General features: G+C 43.0%; 1 long non-coding RNA gene across 2 annotated transcripts in view; it reads left to right on the top strand.

Moving 5' to 3' along the window:
• The first annotated feature begins 376 nt into the window (after positions 1–376).
• The window catches only part of LOC128691651 (uncharacterized), a 155,320-nt gene continuing 134,800 nt past the window's right edge, over positions 377–20,896 (top strand). For both annotated transcript variants that reach the window (XR_008407458.2, XR_011392467.1), the window contains exons 1-2: positions 377–580; positions 784–1,257. This is a non-coding gene — a long non-coding RNA (uncharacterized lncRNA). The remainder of the gene's footprint in view (positions 581–783; positions 1,258–20,896) is intronic.

The following is a 20,896-nucleotide window of genomic DNA, read 5'->3' as shown; positions in this document are numbered from 1 at the left end:
CATGGAAGACAGAACTCAGGAAGAAGAGTGTAAGAGAGGGTCGGGTGATGAGCAGTGAGAGTAGCTTAATTAAAGTAGGGAGTTACCGACCTACAGGAGAAAGAAGGAAGGAAGGAAGGGAGGCAGGGAGGGAGGGAGGAAGGGAGGACTGAGTGAGAAAGAGAGGAGTAGGAGGAGGGCCGGTTAAGGGAGTGCCGGGTGAGGTAGGAAGAGAAGGCAAGCCGGGTTAGAGGGGAGAGAGCTTCAGTGGTGAGGGAGGGATGGTGGGAGGGGAGAGTGAGGGGAGAGAGAGAGAGAGAGAGAGAGAGAGAGAGAGAGAGAGAGAGAGAGGAGGGCAGAGTGAGCGAGGGGTCACACCAGCAGTCTTGCTCCGGCCACCACCCTGGCTACATGTCCCGCCTGCGCCGTGCGGCCCCACCATCAACACTATCCTTCACTCTAACCCGAGCCTCACTCTCACTCTACTCCAGCCAGTTCTCTTCCTCATCAATTCTCCTCTCACGGTTCATACGAGTCCTCTTTCCTTGACATGGTCTTTGTGAAGCTCCGTGTGTGGACCACGTAATTTTGGGTTTTGAAGGTGCATTTTGAGACTATTTTTTTACACCAAATTTTCTCTATAGCTAAATGTTCACAGATTGAAGCCCTGATGTGTTTTTTGTCTCTCTAGCGGGCGTAATATACCAAGTGTACAAAGGGAATTTCCCCCACTGAAAGTGTCTTAAAATATATATATATTTATATATACATATATATATACGTATATATATATTTCTTTCGCAGCACCGGCAGTGATAGGCAATTTTGAAAGTGAAATAAAATTAACACAGAGATTTTGAGATAGAAATTCGAGATCTATGTGACCCAGGCTCAAACCTATAGACCAACTTTATCTCCGTCTATCTCTTGTTCCCTTCTCTCTATTCTTCGTTCTCATCCTCTGTCTCACCAACTCCTAAAATTTACCGTACCGTTCACCGGTGGGCTCCTGAAAGTGTACGTTCTGAGATACGCGGTTCCAGCGAGTGTATTGTGATAGTCTCAACGAGACACGCACTCACCCTTAAGGAACGAGCCGGTTATCAACACCAAACGAAAAACAAGGAGTACTTAAAAGGAAGTCTTACTGACGGAAGGAAAACGACTTCTGCTAGGAGACACAACCAAGGACCCAACAGGATCCAACTTATTTGCCACCATGACCAGCACGCCCCCGCTCAGCAAGCTCCGGCTCTCCAGCTTCCTCTCACAAAGCTTGTGAGTACCTGGTGTTGCTGGGGCCGGTCACGGCGCCTTTGTGTGTAGCACCTTAGTTTTCTTGAGCACAATGTTGGTTGGGGGAGGAATTACGCAAGAGCTTTGTAAAACGTGGTCCAGCGGAGACAAACATTTAGTACAGACTCCTAGAAGGTGGTACCACTGAAGCTGTTGCGTACCTTCCCTAGAGCACTGTAACACTCTAAAGTAGCCTCATTAGAGCACCCATGTAAAGTGTTCCATAGCGTTCATAAAGCACCATGGAGTGTTCCATAATCTTCCCAGAGCACCTATGGGAAATGTTCCATAGTTTCCTTCTAGAGCAACTATAGGAAGTGTTGTATTAGTTTTCCCCCTAGAGCACCATGGGAACTGCTCTGCAGTTATCCTTTAGAGCACCATGGAGAAACGTCCCACAGCTCCCTTAAAACACCATAATAACTGTCTATAATTTTCCTAAAGCTCCCGTGGGAAGAGTTCCATAGCTTCCCTAGCCTGGTGGGGGGTACCCAACCATGAAGCTTGAGGAGGATGTGGGGGAGGGGGGTGGGAGAGTCCTCGCCCGGAGTCTTGTAAGATTTTCGCCTGTTGCTTAAAAATTATCCCAATAATACTGAGCATTTTCCAGATCTTTTATTTAAAATTTATCTCTGATTCTCTTAACACAGAATACACAGTATAAGAACACGTCATGTAACGTTAAGGAATGTATTGAAAGAAAATATATTTTCTAAATTTTAAGATTCACTAAACTCTCATTATTAGAGCTGTAAAGAAATTTAAAAACAGAGAGAATAAAATAATCACAGAAAGTCTGAGGAAAAGGAGGCCTGGTCACAGACCGGGCCGCGGGGGCGTTGACCCCCGGAACTCTCTCCAGGTAAACTCCAGGTAAAAAAAAATTGCAGTTTTTCAAATACATGTCAAAAAATTTACAATTTTCATAAAAAGTGGTATTATAAAAACTTGTTTGGTATACCACATGTGCAATAAGCTTGATTACACTCATTGCAATAAGCATTCTACAGGATAGAAGGGATATTGATGCTGGGGATGGCCTCTTGATCCAAGGAATTGAATCCACCCCTTCTTCCCTAGTATAATACATGATTATTTTCCATTTCACGGGCGCTACCCCTGTGGATTTAGGTCTCTCCAATGAAAATATTAATGTACAATGATAAGTTCACAAAGTTATGAGCGCGACCTTGAATTCAAGCGTTGTTGTTGTGGTTGTAGCGCCGAGTCTTTCCTGAATATCATAGTAACCCATCAGTATAAAAAGGTTGGGAACCCCTGCAACGGAGCTTAATAGGAAGGTTATTTTTAGCTTCCCTGAATCACCATAAGCGTGTCCTGTAGCTTCCCTAAAGCACCGTGGAAAGTGTACAGTGCATTTCCTAGAGTGTCATGCAACGTGTTCCGTATACAACCCAAAGCACGATGAAAAGTGTCCTGGAGAGTGCTCCGTTTCACCATAGGAATAGCAACTAGCACACCAGGTGGCACATAGAACCCTCGCACCTGTGTATCTTCGCTAGTGCAACACCTGTCTAGAGTGTCATCACCTGAGTAGCGTATGTGTCATAGCCCAACTACATCACTTCCCTGATACATAACATTCAGTGTGGTGTCTAAGTGCAGCACCTCTATATTGCATCTGACATGCATGATTTGTCGTTGCACCTGTGTGTTGTGTGTCGTTAATATCACGACTCTTATTGCACCTGAGTAACACTGATGTCTTAAATTGTTGCACACACCTGGCGTTGATGTTATAACCTTTTGTTGCATATGTATGACATTGATGTCACGACCTCCTTTTTTGTGCACTTGTGACGTTGACGTTACGTCTAAGCACCAAATTTTCTCACACTGCCTGTATGCGTATGCAGTGTAGAAGTTAAATATTTATCTGTGTAGTGTTGTGCTACTCTGGTTACCTGGGCACGTGTGTTCTCCCGGTGTCAGGCCATGTGCGCATGCACATGCATTCTTTACTATTAATGCTGCAACTATCTGATGTTCCTAGTACGACTACACCACAGGAAGCTTGTTGTATATGGCTGTCGTGACCGTAATAGCAAGTTGGTCAGCCAGTACACGCTGTGTGTAGATATGTAGCGTGTAGAGATGCGTAGATAGATGCATGGAATTGTCAGCTAGTATTAAATTTGCCATTGTTGAACTGACCGACAGAACAAATTTAAATATGTGTTCTCATTTCACTTCTTACAGGAAAGTAATGCCTGTCTCATGTATGTTAAGATGGTAGATGTTATGATTAACGTAATATGTAACCACATAATAGATGTTATCATTAATGTGATTATTTTTATATATTTACTTTACCTTAATGTGTATTGTCTTGAATGAATAGTGAGTGTTATTGTTATTATTAATAGAAATTATTTCGTAAGAAATTCTTAATTGTTGCTTATGCTATTACATGTTTTAATTTTCGCATAGACAGTTGATCAATATTATATATATATATGTATATATATATATATATATATATGTATATATATGTATGTATATATGTATATATATGTATGTATATATGTATATATATGTATGTATATATATATATATATATATATATATACATATATATATATACATATATACATATATATATATACATATATATATATATACATATATATATATATATATATGATGAGAATTTATCAGTTTTTCTAGAATATAGGAAGTGCTTCTTTAGCTGAATTTAGAATTTAAAATAAATTGGTGGAACAGTAGAGCAACTTGCTGTGGGAACAAAACACAAGAACGCGGAATAATCTTTTATTTAAACGATGTCTATGTCTGGAAGCTTTTACGAGTCGAAGAGAGAAATGCAGTGCAAATAAACTCTCGTTTTACATATCTCTGTCCTTGTGTACACACCTGTCGGTCTTATTTTATCAATGGTATAAAAACCCGACTAGAAGATAATTAAATAATTTGTGTCACTTGCGTTATCTTTATTTTGGAGACGTTTCGTGGCTTTATTAATCCGACAGAGAGAATAAATGGTGGAAGACGTTAAGAGGTAATTTGAGATAATCAGTCCCTCAGCACTGATACGTCTTCATGGCTGTGGGACTGATCACCACCAGTTAACTCTTCACGTTTTCCGTCGTGCATTCTCTGTATTGGACAGAAAAAACCACTGGTTAGAGACCCGTCTCCACAATAAGTGGAGTGTTGCACATGTGTTTTATCTTCCTATCCTTTTTACGTCCTTCAAACAAGAAGACGTATGCAACACATATGACGTTTATTAGACGCTTTGGCACCTAAGGCCTTCTCACTCCAATTGGCAAAGCCCCAAAACGTCTAACCGTCTATTCATAAATGTTCTATATGTTGCATTCCTGTAACACACATGTTTAATACGTCAAATTTATACATCTCCACTGAGTGACAGCGCGAGTTCAAACCTGCTGCTACTAACTGACCATCTGGCACTTGCATCAGCTTTCAAGCGTCAGGTGATTTTGAAGCTCCAGGTTACTTTGAAGTTTCAGGTGGCTCAAATAATAGATGGCCTTGAAACAAGTGACTGAAAAAAATTCTTGAAGGAACGATGAACCAGCAGCGGTCATACTGCGCCTTGGGAAAGGGAAAGCAATCAGAGTCTATGCAGGGAAAGGGAGGATGGCTACAACTCTTTGGATTACGAGCTCTTCAGAGGTGTCAGAAGGGATGTGATTTTGTAGTACTTACTAGGCAGTTTTGAAGCTCCAGGTTACTTTAAAGTGTCAGGCAGCTCACACTTTGAAGATCCAGGGAGCTTTGTAGCAAAAAGTGGCCTTGAAGGTCCACGTGTGTTTGAAGAGTCAAATAATTTGAAGGCGACAGATTGCTTTTGAAGAACCAGATGGCTTTCAGTCTCCGGGGTGGCTAAGTCTTTGAGTGGCTTTCAGTTTCCTGGTGGCTTTGAAGGTTGTCGTGATTTTGAAGTGCCAGTTGGCTTTGAGGAAGCAGTTGGCTTTGGTAGAGCAGGTGGCTTTGCAGATCCTGACTGTTATGAGCGCCAGGTGGCATTCCTTAAGACAGACTCCGATGTTGTTTCTTGCATAATCTTGGGAGGCATTGTGTATCTTGTTATAAGAACTTATAATCACTAGAATGGTGGAACATTGCAGTAGGCCGTCAGGCTAAGGATCACCAAGACATGTGATCAAGATATCGGCAATATATATATACCTAAGTGGTACACAAATAACCCGCACAATCACAGTGGGACTTTGTCAATGGTCCAAGTCGGACCGAAACGTCGTCGTAAGCTTCTCTCTTTTATGTGCTGGTTATTTGTGTATCGTTCCAGTCACGGTATTGTGCCTTTTTGTTATTTATACCTAAGTGGTACACTCAGCTTGACAGTATTGCATACCGTATATAATATGAAACTACAAACGCATGTTAAGTAGGTGTTTCTCAAACAAATGCATTTGTTTAACTTATTTTTAAAGTTACTCACGCCAATAGCTCCATGCTGATGAAAGACTTTATACTGTCATACTAAAACACTGTTGTGCTACAAGAAAAGCAGTTCAGTTTGAGGTATACTACAATCAAATCTACAAAGTCTTTAATTGGGACAGGAAGATTGGTTTGGGTAATTTACAGTAGATATGTTTATCAGTATGGCAGTTAATGAAGGTCTTAATATCTAGACATTGTAAAAGATTCACATGGAGTTGGTGTCTAACTGCTAATACCATGTTTCAAAGAAATCAACACTTCCAACAAAAACCTAGTCAGCCTTGAGTTGGATTTTCTGTTCATCGGAGTGCCTACTAAACAGGCCGTGGATATACTCTAAAGGGTTAATGATGTTTCTGACTGGAAAATTCCTTGATGACAATAGAGAAGTGGTGACTCTATAAGTTTTTTGGAACTCAGCCTGAAAATGAGCTTGACGATAAAGTTGGTGGGAAGCGCAACATGCCTCTTCTCAGTAGTGTCGGGTCTGGGAGGGTTGATGCGTGAAGCTCGTCATCTGCACTCCTTGATGAAGGCAAAGTGTAGATTCTGGATGATGTCTTCAAGAAAAGAGCAATCCTCCTCAAGAAACTCACTACTAAGATGCGATGATGCTACGTTGTGTCCTAGTACTCTTGTGCGAGTGGAAGTAGAGTAGTTCGTGTTGATGGGTGGACTGGCGATAGACATGGCAGACCGAAGATTGCTGTCAGATTTACAGAGATGGATTTCTAGAATAGTAATGTGTTGTTGAATTATTCTTAGAGAGTGAATTGTTTGGAATGTTTAATCGGCTTGGTGGACCTCATTTAGCATTGTATTGGGTACATATGTGTCTCCGGTGATGGAATCTTTCCACTGTACCTCCGGCTTACTTACGGCATCCTGCATAAGTGCAGACTTTGCAAAAATCTTTATGAAAGATCGTGAAGATAAAGACATTATTTCTATCATCCCATTAACCGTCGCCTGGATTCTCTGTGTTGACGACATTCTCCTGATTTCACCTAGAAGATCTGACGTCTCTGACATCCTAAAGAAGTTACACCAGGTTGATCCTCTCATACATTTCACATTCGAAGAAGAATCCACCTATTTCTAGATGTTCTATTTTGCAATTCTGACAACAATCTCTGCTTAAAAGTCTGCGGTAACCCTTTAATCAAAACAGTTTTTCTCCACTTACACTCTCACCACTGCACCAAGGCTAAGTGCGGTATTCCCATGTGTTTCCTTCTACAAGATCACATCTGCAGTAGTACGATTCTTTTGGAATCTTCTTTTCTTCATCACATCTTCACAGAACTACACATCCCATTATATTATATCAAAGAGTGCAGACAGCGAGCTTTAAAAATCAAACTCTCCCAGAGCAAATTATAGTGAGGCGGCACATAATGCTTCTCATGTTCTGGAACGATATCGTTCCAGACCATAGCGTTGAACTCTTTTCCAGGCTGAGGGACTTACCACCTCACAAGGCTGAGAGAATGATTATATCATTTACATTTCACTACTACACCTGCTGTATTTGACTGAAAAATTCTACTGTATAGGCGAAACGTTTTAACAATATACCCAACTGATGCACATGTGTCTTAATCATCAGTGTTTCTCGTCAACGTTGTTGTTGTTAAACAATTCTACATCAGCTAACTGAGTATAGCTACCGCTTCGTTTATTACCATCAAGGACATTACCGGACAAACATCTTCAACACAGTTTCTGCAGGAGAATATTTAATTACTTGAGAAAGTTCATCTGTGTGCCAAATGTTGTCAATATTACACATATTCTGACATGGGTATCCTCGTCGTACTAGGACACTGGTGAAGAGGTGTGCTGCCTCTACGATACTTAATTTATGTCTCCTAATTTGCAAACTTAATTAAAATGAAGCAGCACAGAGTTGGAGTAATCCAAGACTCGTGTACTGAAATGTGCCTCGCTACCTCGGTTTAATGATTCTGTGTTGTGTGATAACTCTCGTAGAGTAGTATGGGACGGACGGACAGACACAGACAGACACAGACAGACACAGACAGGAACAGACAGGCAGGTGCACACACACACACACGCACACACACACACACACACACACACACACACACACACACACACACACACACACACACACACACACACACAGACACGCACACACACACACACACACACACACACACACACACACACACACACACACACACACACACACACACACACATCGACATGTGCCTAGGACCAAATGGTAACTAACTAACTAACACACACACACACAAAAAAAAAACCCCTCTGTGGAAACACTAAACTCTCTGGTAACTCTAGCTCTAAAGCAAGTGCCAAAAAATTGCCGGAAACTTTTTTAAATCGTAATGCTAGATAGACCTAATGGGTTCCTACTAATGATATGTAAAATATGTTTGTAAAATAATATCTTACCTCTGAAGAAACTCATAACTTCCGTAAATACTAAGAAGGTTGTCTGTTTGCAGATATTTTTTGCAGAGAATTCTCGTAAACAAGTGCTGATATCTTGCGTATTTTTTTAAACTAATTTCCCCATCATATTGCTCAAGGCTAGTATAGTATAGTCCATTAACAAAATTAAACCAGTTGTTACATAAAAAAAACTGAAAGTGCAATAATGCACTAGGGGGAACTTAAATAAGACTTTAATAGTTTCATTTGCAAGACTAATTTGGAAATTATTACTCTGAATGCAAGGCTAAGTTTGAGAGAAAAATACGAACAGTAATAAGAAAAATGTCTGCATGGAGGGATGTCACAAGTGGGGTGCCACAAGGGTCTGTACTTGCCCCAGTTATGTTTCTAATTTATATAAATGATTCACCAGAAGGAATTAAGCATAACGTGAATGAGTTTGCAGATTATGACAAAATCTTGTAAAAAAATAATGATGAAAATGACTGTAAATCTATACAAAAGGATCTGGATGCATTAAGCACTTGGAGTGATGGATGATGGAATTTAATGTTGATAAATGAATGTGATAGAAATGGGGATAAATGAAATCAGGCAACATGAGAAGTATAGACTGTGTGACGAAATACGTATTGCAAGTAATACAGAGAGAAAATGATCTAACAATTATTAAAAAGCTAGGATCTAACAGCTATTATTAAGCTAGGATCTAACAGCTATTATTAAGCTAGGATCTAACAGCTATTATTAAGCAATGAGGAGAAACCGAATGAACTAAACCTGATAATATTAATAAACAAAGGCTTCGGGGAAGACATGATCAAGCAAAAAAAATACTCAAAGTAAGTGTTAGTGAAGACAGGCTTAATTATGCTGTTCGCGAGGCATAGCAAAGGTACACAAGGGCACAATTGGAAGCTAATAATGCAGATGAGTCACATGTATCAGGAAGTATTTCTTCAGCAGCATACCGGTTAGGAAGGGGAATAACCTGGACAGTTAAGTAATAAAGAACATATATATTCATAATGTTATTATCCTCTCTCAGAATACTGTGGCAGTGGGGAAGCACTACTTTAAAAAATTAGTGAGGCATGTTAGGGAAAGTTGAGAAACAGGAGAGGGAGAGAAGAGAAGAAGGACAGGTGTGAGCAAAGAGAGGAAGCACAACAGAGAGAGGGAGAGAGGAAGCACAACAGTGATTTGGGTGAGAGGAAGCACAACAGTGAGGGGAGAGAGGGGGAGGGAGAGGGAGCACAAGAATGAGGAAAGGGAGTGTAATTGAGAAGGTAACACAAGAATGAGGAGAGAAAGGAAGCACAAGAATGAAAGAAGAGAGCGGGAGTGCATGGGAAGAGGGAGGGAAGAAAAGGGGTGGAGTAAGCTGGTAATGGAGTCCAATGATGGTGGAGTCTGAAATGATATGAGGCAGCAGGTGGTCCGTTGGCTGGGCGTGATGGGATGAGGGAAGGGTAAGGACGAGCCCATGGAAGATGTTTGATAGTGACACCGGCTGATGAATAGTGGGGAAGGCGGGCGGTGAGAGGATTTTAGGATAGGAAAATGGATGCTGAGAGGTTCAAGGATAGGATAAATATGTAGGGAAAGCTGGAATAGAGGAATGGTGTGCTGGATAAGGGAGCAGAGCGATGGATGTAAACTGTTGATAGCTGAGTATGTGCAGAGGTCACGGAGTGGTCACAGGATGGGATAGCGAAGGATGGATAAGTTAGTATGTGGACAGTACGTGGAGATAAATCCTTAGATGACGTTCCGGTCATCCCTGGGCCATTATCAAGTCACGACTAAAAGAGAAAGTGAGTTAGCCAGAGTTAGTGCAAGTCAAGAGTGTTCTGGAGATTAGAATGCTAGACAGTATACTGGGAAAGACAAACATCAGCAGAAACAAAACCGGGACTGAAAGTCAGCTTAGGAATGTTTTGGATACGTGTCGATTCCACATGATAGCATTGGTGAAGTTTGGATGAGAGACAGATAGTTGTGGTAGAAAACCAGCTTGTGTGATGGCTATGGTGTCTAAAATGATAGGGAAGAGCGCTGAAGGTGCGGGATATTACCTGATAAGGAATATTGCACTTATCTTAAAGGATAAGTACTTTAAAAACACCAGCAGTCGCAGCATGGATCTCCTTCGAAGGGTCAGCTATGTCCCACGGGACTGTAATAGACCTATATTCTCAGTTATTTCAGGAATGTCACCTTGAAAGTTGTGGGTGAATCTTACCTGGGTTTGGGCAATCGTCCTCGTGTCACGGCATTGATGTGGTTAATCAAATTTCCTTACACTTAAACCTAGTACACTGCAGTGACATGTCGAAGGTTTAAGAAGGGTTCGACTTACCTGCGTGTGTATCATACTCATATGACACTTCTGTGTGTTTGTTTCCGCCGAAATCGATTGCTTAACTGAAGGTAGGATGATTTAGTAACACGGGAATGTTCTTTGGACACTGGTGTTATTGTTCACTTAGTCTGTTCAACACCATGTAATTTTTCAACTGTTTCAACGTCACTCGAATTACCATCACTTGTTCACGAGATTCACCCATCAATGGTAATATGTCCATGTTTAATGTTTACTGTAGGGAGAATTACTAGTGATACCTCCCTTGCAAAGATAACTATTGGAGGTTCAACTCTGTATCTTTACTTTTGTTCTTCTTAATACTCGTTCAAGCACGGATAAGCGACATCGCTAACTTGGATTACTTTGACGGACAGCCAGAGTCAGCCTTGACGTCGTCCACATCTCCTTATATTGGCGTAATAATGCTGACATAATGTCTGAAAAGCATAGATGCCAGTCAGCACTACATGTATGAGTCAAGAAACTAAGTTCCCTGATTCTGATGTGTTTCGCAGTAAATCAGCCTTGCTGGCTAATTAATTATACTAAGAACTTATTTCTATTTAATATGAATAAGGCTAGGAATTAAGTGTTTCCTCGAGCAAACATGGTTAGATACATTTCGCGGGGTCTGAAGAGCAGGAAAAAGAGGGCGTGGTCACACCCCTGTCTGGCATGTGCATCTCATCTTGTGGCTAGTGTACTCTAATTTTGCCTGGTAAGAAACACGTGCAAGACGAGAGCTGTTTGGTGCGGTGGACAGAATCGATCTTCAAAACACCCTCGTTCCACATCTGGTCAACAGATGTTGGAACTAGAGAGAGGGGTCGCAGCCCATTATGAGAGGGGTCGCAGCTCCTTTATTCTGCTCGTCTCCAGTTGGAGATAAACAGATGGCATTATCACTGGTCTTCATATTGTTAAGTCAGAAAGTGATACCCAGTTTCACTACTACTGTATGTTGAAAAGTGACAAAAAAAAGAGTAAAAATAAAAAGTATCGGTGGAAGGAGGTTAACAAATATTAGCCCGATTTTTATTAAACTTATTTGTTTTAAAAAATGTAAATTTAATATTCATAGAGCGAAAGGAGTTATTATGGTTCACAAATTTGAAACATAGAGCAGACAAGTATTGGTGTGTTAATGGGAGAATTGGATACAGAAGAGAAGGAAATCGTTTTAGCATGACAATAAGGAGGGTGCATGAAATTAGGACAATAACGAAGACGGGAGAAGGAACTGCGATGAACAGGAATTCATAATTGAGAAATTAAGGATCGCAGTTGCGGCGAGCATGGAGTAAAAGAGATACAGGAAAACTTCTGATGGTGGTGTATGATAGTAAAAAGTTAAAAAAAAAGTGTATAGACAAGAACATGGATGAAAGAAGAGTGTTTAAAGCGACAAGGAAGTGTTGGAAAAACGAGAATCAAGAGGCGAGATATCGATGACATCGCTAACATAGTGAAGCCAGAGAGAACGACGTACAATAATAGGCGGGAAAACTAGATATCTTCCTGCTAAAGATAAACAGGTACAGGAATATGATCAGCTATTATGCTGCAAATATACTTTTGTAGTCTGAAGGGTTCAACAAGGCAAAGAACCACTGCAGTAAGATCAAGTACTACTTCATTTAGAACAGACCTTATTTTAACTTTCTAAGAGAAAGAGGGAGAGAAAGAGAGAGAAAGAGAGAGAGAGAGAGAGAGAGAGAGAGAGAGAGAGAGAGAGAGAGAGAGAGAGAGAGAGAGAGAGATAGAGAGACAGACAGACAGACAGACAGACAGACAGACAGACAGACAGACAGGCAGGCAGGCAGACAGACAGAGACAGAGAAACCAACAAAAGAATGAAAGAGGTTAAAATTGACTGAAGATTGCTTCAAATACCACGCTACCCCACATTTCTTTTTGTGTTGATACACTACAATAAAGGCCGTCCCTGGTGTTCACTAGAGTTATTCTTAGAACGTCAAGTTAGGATGGTCACTTTAGGTGAGTCCATGCCAGTCCCATCCCTATCGACCGGTCCTCTCTCTTTCTCTTGTGTCGCAAGAACAACCTCGCTTTGATATTTCCAGATTCGCTAATTGCTTACGCTTACTCCTCGTAATTGCTTCTCTTGTTACAACTATGTTACAACAGTTAGCGTGTCCGCCTCGCGCTTGGCGGATGAAGTAACGAGTCTTCAGCATTCTGTGCTGAATGACTCACAAAGGTTTGTATTTAATTGAATATTAAGAAGTCGTCTCTTGTTACCATTATCAAAAAGTAACACTGAACGTCTCAGAATGTTTGATGAAACAAGGGATGTGAATAATAATGGTTGGAGCATCATTGTATTTTTGTTCCCAGTAAAAATATGTAAAATCTATGGAACTGTCACGTAAAGAAAAGCTCAGTAACAAGCTTGAACTTACGAAGAAAAAAACACGCGTTGGAGAACTAGTATTTATTGAGACAAAGTTCCACCCTGTGTAGAGCTTTATCATGTCATAACCTGATAAAGCTTTGTACAGAGCGAAGCGTTGTCACAACATATATTTGTTTTGCAACTTGTGTCTTTTCTTCACTGTTGTCTGCAGTAGGTCCTTGGATCCAAGCTCAGACTAGTGACCGTAATTGAACACGACTAACTACTCACACATTTAAGCTTCATTAAGCCTTACCAAGTGGTAGATGTCACTAATTCAGTGAACACACTGTACACTGCACAGTATAGGGCTGTATCTATGCTGTACAGAGCTCAGTATTGGGCAGCGTCAACATAATGCTCACTGATATGGTGTATCAGCATACTAGACAGTGTTGAGCTGTGTTAAAACACAGTACAGGAGCCTTTGTGGTGCTGTGGAAACACAATGAACGAATTAATGTTGAGCCGTGTGAACAACGTACAGGAGTAAGTGATAAGCTGCTGCGTGAACACTACACAGAAGTTAGTAATAAGCTGTGACACTCTTTGCTTCAGGTGAGGTGAGGAGGCCTACCTTGCGCTATGAACAAGTGACCTGTCTTGAATACAAGTGAAGCATCTGATGCTGCGAGGGTGAGAAGGACGGGGCAAATGTGGTGAAGGAAGAAATGAGAGTGAGAGGTAGGGAGAGAGGATGGGTCGACGGGGATAGTAAAGGAAGGAAAGAAAGAAGGACGGGAAGTAGGTGTCAAGGAAAGAAGGAAGCAAGGAATAAAGATGAAAAGTAGGGAATGAAGGGGGAAAAAACGGAAGTCAGGAAAGAAGGAACGAACGAAAAGAGGACGAGAACTTGGAAAGGAAGTAAATGAGGGACGACTGGAAGGATGTTAGAAAATTAACAAAAATAAGATGAACCAAATAAAACAACTATCACGACACATTGATGAAGAACCTGTTCATGAAATGGATGATTTAGGATTATATATTGCACTTCATGAAGCGCATAACCCGAGTGGATCATTCAACGGAGGGAGTGACTGAGGCTCGATCCTCCTCCCAGGCTCAGTAGAAGAAACAAACGAGCAAGATGCGATGGAGATCCTTGAGGAGGTTGAAGATGTTTAGAACAGCCTCAGGTGGGAGACTTTACTGGCAAGGGAGGGAGGGAGAGTACAATAAACTAGCAAAGAGCTGGACAATGAGGCAAGGACACTCTTAAAATGAGAAGAAAGCAGTGCTATTCAAGGGATGACACGCTTGAGCACACATCTATGACTAATATATGCAAAGCAGATTGTCGTTGAGACTTCTGGAGGAGGTTACGGAGTTGGTTGGGTAATAATAGTTAGTATAAATGTCTCGTCCAGCCGAAACTGACAGTGTGAGCTGGTAAACAGAAGATGGGGGAGCACAACTGAGATGAGCGATGCGCACGTGGGTGTGGAGATGAGATGGGTGGGTGAGAGAAGAGTTTGCGGTGAGTTTTGAGGAGTGGATTAAGATTGCGTTTGAAGAGTGAGAGGTGGGTGTGTGGTGAGTGAGAGGTGGGTGTGTGGTGAGTGAGACGTGGGTGTGTGGTGAGTGAGAGGTGGGTGTGTGGTGAGTGAAGGCTGGGTGTGTGGTGAGTGAGAGGTGGGTGTGTGGTGAGTGAAGGCTGGGTGTGTGGTGAGTGGGTTTGTAGTGAACGAGGGGTGGGTGGGTGGTGTTCGAGGGGTTGTGGGCGTGTTTAATGAGTGGTGGGTTGTGAATGTTGGAGGCGAGGGGGGGGGGTGATTGTTTTTACTGTTGTCGCTTTTGCTGTTTTCGTTGCTGATGTTGCTGTTGCTGCTACTGCTGCTGTTGTTGCTAATGTTGCTCTTGCTGCTGCTGCTGCTGCTGCTGCTGCTGCTGCTGCTGCTGCTGCTGCTGCTGCTGCTGCTGCTGCTGCTGCTGCTGTTGTTGTTGTGGATGTTGCTGTTGCTGATGTAGTTGTTGATGATGTTACTGATGTTGTTGCTGATTTTGTTGATGCTGTTGCTGGTGGTGTTTAGCTGATATTGTTCCTGCTGATGCTGATGTTGATGTTAATGATGTTGCTAACGTTTTTGCTAATGTTGCTGTTAATGTTAATGCTAATATTGTTGCTAATGTTAATGCTATTGTTGATGCTAACGTTATTGCTAACGTTGCTGCTGATACTATTGCTATTGTTGCTAATTATGTTGATGGTAATGCTGTTGCTAAAGTTACTTTCGTTGCTGCTACTACTACTACTACTACAACTATTATTACTACTACTAGTAGTTGTAGTAATATTACTGCTACTACTACTACTACTTGTAGTATTATTACTACTATTACTACTAGTAGTAATTGTAATGTTACTACTACTATTAGTAGTGGTACTACTACTAGTTATTTGTTACTGTTTTTGTTGCATTAGTAGTACTGTGCAGCGATTTCAAGTGACAGTGGAGTTGTGTTTGTTGTAATAGGATCCTTACTAACATGTGGGAGATAACGCTGTCCTTGTTCAGTGTTACTGCATCCAGTTGTGGTATCTGGTTCCTCAATAACTAAGCGGATGTCCCTCCATGGACAACATTAGGTGACTCGTGAAGTTATGGTACAACCAACTGGGTTAGTTATTAGGGAAGAATAGACGGTGGTGCTACCGTCCATAGGATTGAAATGAGATGCACAAGAAACTAGCTGCTACTGTCAACTGGGTAGATATTTCCAGGACAATAAATAGGTCGTTCCAGTGAGATAGTTCAGTTCAACCTCCTCTAGGGACCATCTAACATCCTTACTTAACAATGTTGATTTCTGCGTATCAAGTTACACACCAGTTACAAACGCCAAAATTTAGCCCCCCATTACTTCGTTAGAGCCCAGTTCGTGAGAAATTTCCCACGGGCGAGGTGAACCAGGGCGAACACACATGTGAAAGTCCAGAGCTGCCCAATTATCGAGTTAATCTATTTAAACACAGTACTTTTTGCCGGGTTCTATATTTTACACACACACACACACACACACACACACACACACACACACACACACACACACACACACACACACACACACACACACACACACACACACACACACACACACACACACACACACACACACACACACACACACACACACACACACACACACCATATATGTTAAACAATACTTACGAGGAGATTAGTGAAGACATATGCGACATTTAGATATATTTACTACCGAATCGTTTCACCTGCCAACAGTCTTCTTATTCAGTCGATTATACAGGTGATTAATACACTGAAGATAACTCTAAAGGATTTTTTATATAGTGGAAAGAGGGAGAGAGAGAGAGAGAGAGAGAGAGAGAGAGAGAGAGAGAGAGAGAGAGAGAGAGAGAGAGAGAGAGAGAGAGAGAGAGAGAGAGAGAGAGAGAGGGAGAGAGAGAGAGAGAGAGAGAGAGAGAGAGAGAGAGAGAGAGAGAGAGAGAGAGAGAGAGAGAGAGAGAGAGAGAGAGAGAGAGAGAGAGAGAGAGAGAGAGAGAGAGAGAGAGAGAGAGAGAGAGAGAGAGAGAGAGAGAGAGAGAGAGAGAGAGAGAGAGAAACAGAGAGAGAGAATAAACGAGTGAATGAATCACAGTCGTACCATGAACTGGTTCCCAGTTTTCCACGCCATTTCCATTTATTCGAACCTCGTTAAATGTCAATCAGTTGGAGTTTTGAACGAAATAGTAATGCCATTTAAAACTCATTTACACCTCTGAACTACTCATTAAAAAAAGTCAGCTACGGGAGGTTAATGAGGTTTTTGACAGTTTTCTCTCATGTGACTCACGGAGATAAAAGTCCTGACTTACGGTTGAGAAAAAATATTACCCTAGCTATCTATTTATCTCTCTCTCTCTCTCTCTCTCTCTCTATATATATATATATATAATATATATATATATATATATATATATATATATATATATATATATATATATATACATATATATATATACATACATATGTATATATATATATATATATATATATATGTATGTATATATATATATATATATATATATATATTTATTTATTTATTTATTATTGTGACCACGAACGAGTGGTATTGATCAATGAAAGCACTTCGACTAGCCAAGGACTCGAACCCATGCTGCTTTGGGCCTGCTTCATGGTGAGCGAAAACTCATGACGCCTTAATCCACTGGACCATGCTCTTAGGACGGTATGGTCCAGTGGATTAAGGCGTCATGAGTTTTCGCCCACCATGAGGCAGGCCAAAGCAGCATGGGTTCGAGTCCTTGGCTAGTCGCAGTGTTGTCATTGATCAATACCACTCGGAGAGAGTTGAATGATAGCTCTAGGACTTTCGAGTTGTAATCAACACATCATCAGGAGCTTGCAATGGTGCAGAAAAGAGGAGGATGTCCAAGCAAATACGATCACAGGAAGCGCCTTTTCTCCAGCAAAGGCGTATCGAACCCGCGTCTAGTCAAACATGTCAAGAAATTGGAGAAAAGGTAGAGGATAGCAACAAGATTAGTCCTGGAGTTAAGGGGTATATCCTATTAGGAGAGGTTAAGGGAACTCAGGTAGGAGGACTAGGGAAAATATGATAACGTACACAGTACAGAGAGGAATTACAGGGTGAGTAGTGACAGATTGCTTGAGAGATGGGAAATGGCTGAAAGTTGGAAACTCAGAAGTCAAGCAAGGGAAGTTAGGAAGCACTTCTTTAGCCTGAAAATAGTCAGTGGAACAACCTGGAGAGTGAAGTGGTAGAGGCAGGATCCATACACAATCCTAAGAGAAAGTAAGATAATGCTCTCGGAGTAAAGAATAACCCTATTAGCGACCAGCGAAGAAGCGGAGTCAGGAGCTGTGACTCGATCCCTGCAACCACATATCGGTGAGTAAACGTACCTACTTAAACACACACACACACACACACACACACACACACACACACACACACACACACACACACACAATGTGTCTATGAAGCAACAATCAACATACAAAGTTCTAAATGAAACAGTAAATTAGCTTCTCAAGGTTCAATTAACAGAGCTATTGAACGTCTTGGAGTTGGTTAGCAAACTGGCAGCCAGATAAACAGACATGGAAGCAAACAAGCAGATAGGTAAACAAACAAGCAGACAGTCAGGCATGGAGACATGCAAACTGGTAGTCATGCAGGCAGATAAGCAAGCAGGTAAGCAGGGAGGCATGCCAGCAGGCAGACAGGTGGGGAGGGAGGCAGGGAGGGAAGGAACCAGGATGGGAGGCAGGCAGGTAGGCAGCCAGGCAGACAGACAGCCAGACAGGCAGGCAGACAGGCCGGGAGGCAGGCAGACAGGCAGGGAGGCAGGCAGACAGGCAGGGAGGCAGGCAGACAGGCCGGGAGGCAGGCAGACAGGCAGGGAGGCAGGCAGACAGGCAGGGAGGCAGGCAGACAAGCAGGCACGGAGACAGGCAGGCAGGCACGGAGGCAGGCAGACAGGCACGGAGGCAAACATACAGGCACGGAGGCAGCCATACAGGCACGGAGGCAGGCAGGCAGGCACGGAGGCAGGCATACAGGCACGGAGGCAGGCAGGCAGGCACGGAGGCAGGCAGGCAGGCACGGAGGCAGGCAAGCACGGAGGCAGGCAGGCACGAAGGCAGGCAGGCACGGAGGCAGGCACGGAGGCAGGCAGGCACGGAGGTAGGCAGGCACGGAGGCAGGCACGGATGCAGGCAGGCAGGGAGGCAGGCACGGAGGCAGGCAGGTATGGAGGCAGGCAGGCACGGAGGCAGGCAGGCACGGAGGCAGGCACGGAGGCAGGCACGGAGGCAGGCAGGTACGGAGGCAGGCAGGCAAGGAGGCAGGCAGGCACGGAGGCAGGCACAGAGGCAGGCACGGAGGCAGGCAGGCACAGAGGCAGGCACGGAGACAGGCAGGCACGGAGGCAGGTAGGCACGGAGGCAGGCACGGAGGCAGGCAGGCACGGAGGCAGGCACGGAGGCAGGCAGGCACGGAGGCAGGCACGGAGGCAGGCAGGCACGGAGGCAGGCAGGCACGGAGACAGGCAGGCACGGAGGCAGGCACGGAGGCAGGCAGGCACGGAGGCAGGCACGGAGGCAGGCAGGCACGGAGGCAGGCAGGCACGGAGGCAGGCAGGCACGGAGGCAGGCACGGAGGCAGGCAGGCACGGAGGCAGGCACGGAGGCAGGCAGGCACGGAGGCAGGCACGGAGGCAGGCACGGAGGCAGGCAGGCACGGAGGCAGGCACGGAGGCAGGCACGGAGGCAGGCACGGAGGCAGGCACGGAGGCAGGCAGCCAGATAACTGAAACTACCTAACTTTACCTTAAATCGAGCAATTAACAATAAATTTTTTCTCGAGATTTTTACAAGTAGAAGCATAGTGAGGTCACAGTGGTCACTGAGGCCACATTGGTCACTGAGGTCAAAGTGGTCACTGAGGTCACAGTGATCACTGAGGTCACAGTGGTCACTGAGGTCACAGAGGTCACTGAGTTCACTGAGGCCACAGTGGTCACTGAGGTTACAGTGGTCACTGAGGTAACAGTGGTCACTGAGGTCACAGTGATCAAAGAGGTCACAGTGGTCACTGAGGTCACTGAGGTCACAGTGGTCACTGAGATCTCTGAGGTCACCGAGCTCACTGAGGTCACAGAGGTCAGAGGTCACTGCCGGTAAGCCAGTGATTGTTTAATGTTTGAAATCCAGCTGACTCTGACAAGCCAGCTGTCTTTTCTTGGATATCAAGTACCTAAAAGCCCGCTATGTTTTATATTTAATATCAAATACCTATAAACCAGCTGTGTCTTATCTTTGATATGAAGTACCTATAAGCCAGCTGTGTCTAATCTCTGATATCTAGCACAGGCTAGCTGTTGTTAAATCATTGTTACCCGGTACCGGTATATCAGCGGCTTTTTAACGAGTCAGTCATTTACTGACAAAAGCCAACGGTTTCCCCATTAACTAAACAATCAACGCTTAACTGTTGGTGATCACCTGTCAGTAAGTCTGGGAGGATGATACTGTGTGAATGACACTATGGGGATGACACTATGTGTGGATGACACTATGGGGATGACACTATGGGGATGACACCGTGGGGATGACACAGTATATGGTATACAATACCATCTTCTCGGTTACTGTATGCCATTCATGTACAACTTATCATACACTGCAACATCATGGAATCTTGGTTCAGAGGACATCTCCACAACCTTCTTAACTACTACTGTATGATATAGGGACGACATTCGGTTTCTTCCAGATTTCTGGCAGCTGCCCCATGTCCATTGACTTCATGTAGAGCTTAGCTAGTGACTAAGGCAGTGTTTCAGCTTCCTTCCTCAGACTCCACGATGACACTTTGTCAGGTCCCTTTGCCTTTGATATATCCAACTTACTAAAAAAGTATTTTTACCTCTTTACCTGCCTTTGGTCTCTTGTATTGCCCTATTTTTACTGAGAAAATATCTTGAAATCGTTGGTTATCGCTTCGAAGCCTTCCTTGTCATTTCTCATTATCTCTCCTTCATTTTCAGTCGAATTACCTGTCGTCTTTCTTCTGATGTGACTGTGAAGCAGTTTTTGTCAAGACATGGCTTTTCTGCTATTCTATTCTCGAATTGTCACCCAGCTTCCCTTCCCACCCATGCAGAGTCATTTCTGGCTTTTCTGCTCACTGCTTTGCTCTCGTTTGGCCTTCACTTTTTTATAGATTTTCAACGCTTTTCATTTTTTGTTTAAGTATCGTTGACAGAATCAAGGACAATTTTTTGTCATTTTCCTTCTTTTGGGTACGACGTTCAGGTATTCTTTGATTCCTTCATAGTTCCCACTCCACTACCAGTCTTCATATTTCATTTCACCAGCGTCAGTACAACTGTACTACCCTATATGTAC

Source organism: Cherax quadricarinatus, chromosome 26 (genome assembly GCF_038502225.1).
Source record: "Cherax quadricarinatus isolate ZL_2023a chromosome 26, ASM3850222v1, whole genome shotgun sequence".
Classification (NCBI taxonomy): Eukaryota; Metazoa; Arthropoda; class Malacostraca; order Decapoda; family Parastacidae; genus Cherax; species Cherax quadricarinatus.
Note: the sequence above shows the minus strand (reverse complement) of the source record. Positions and strands in the feature narration are given on the sequence as shown.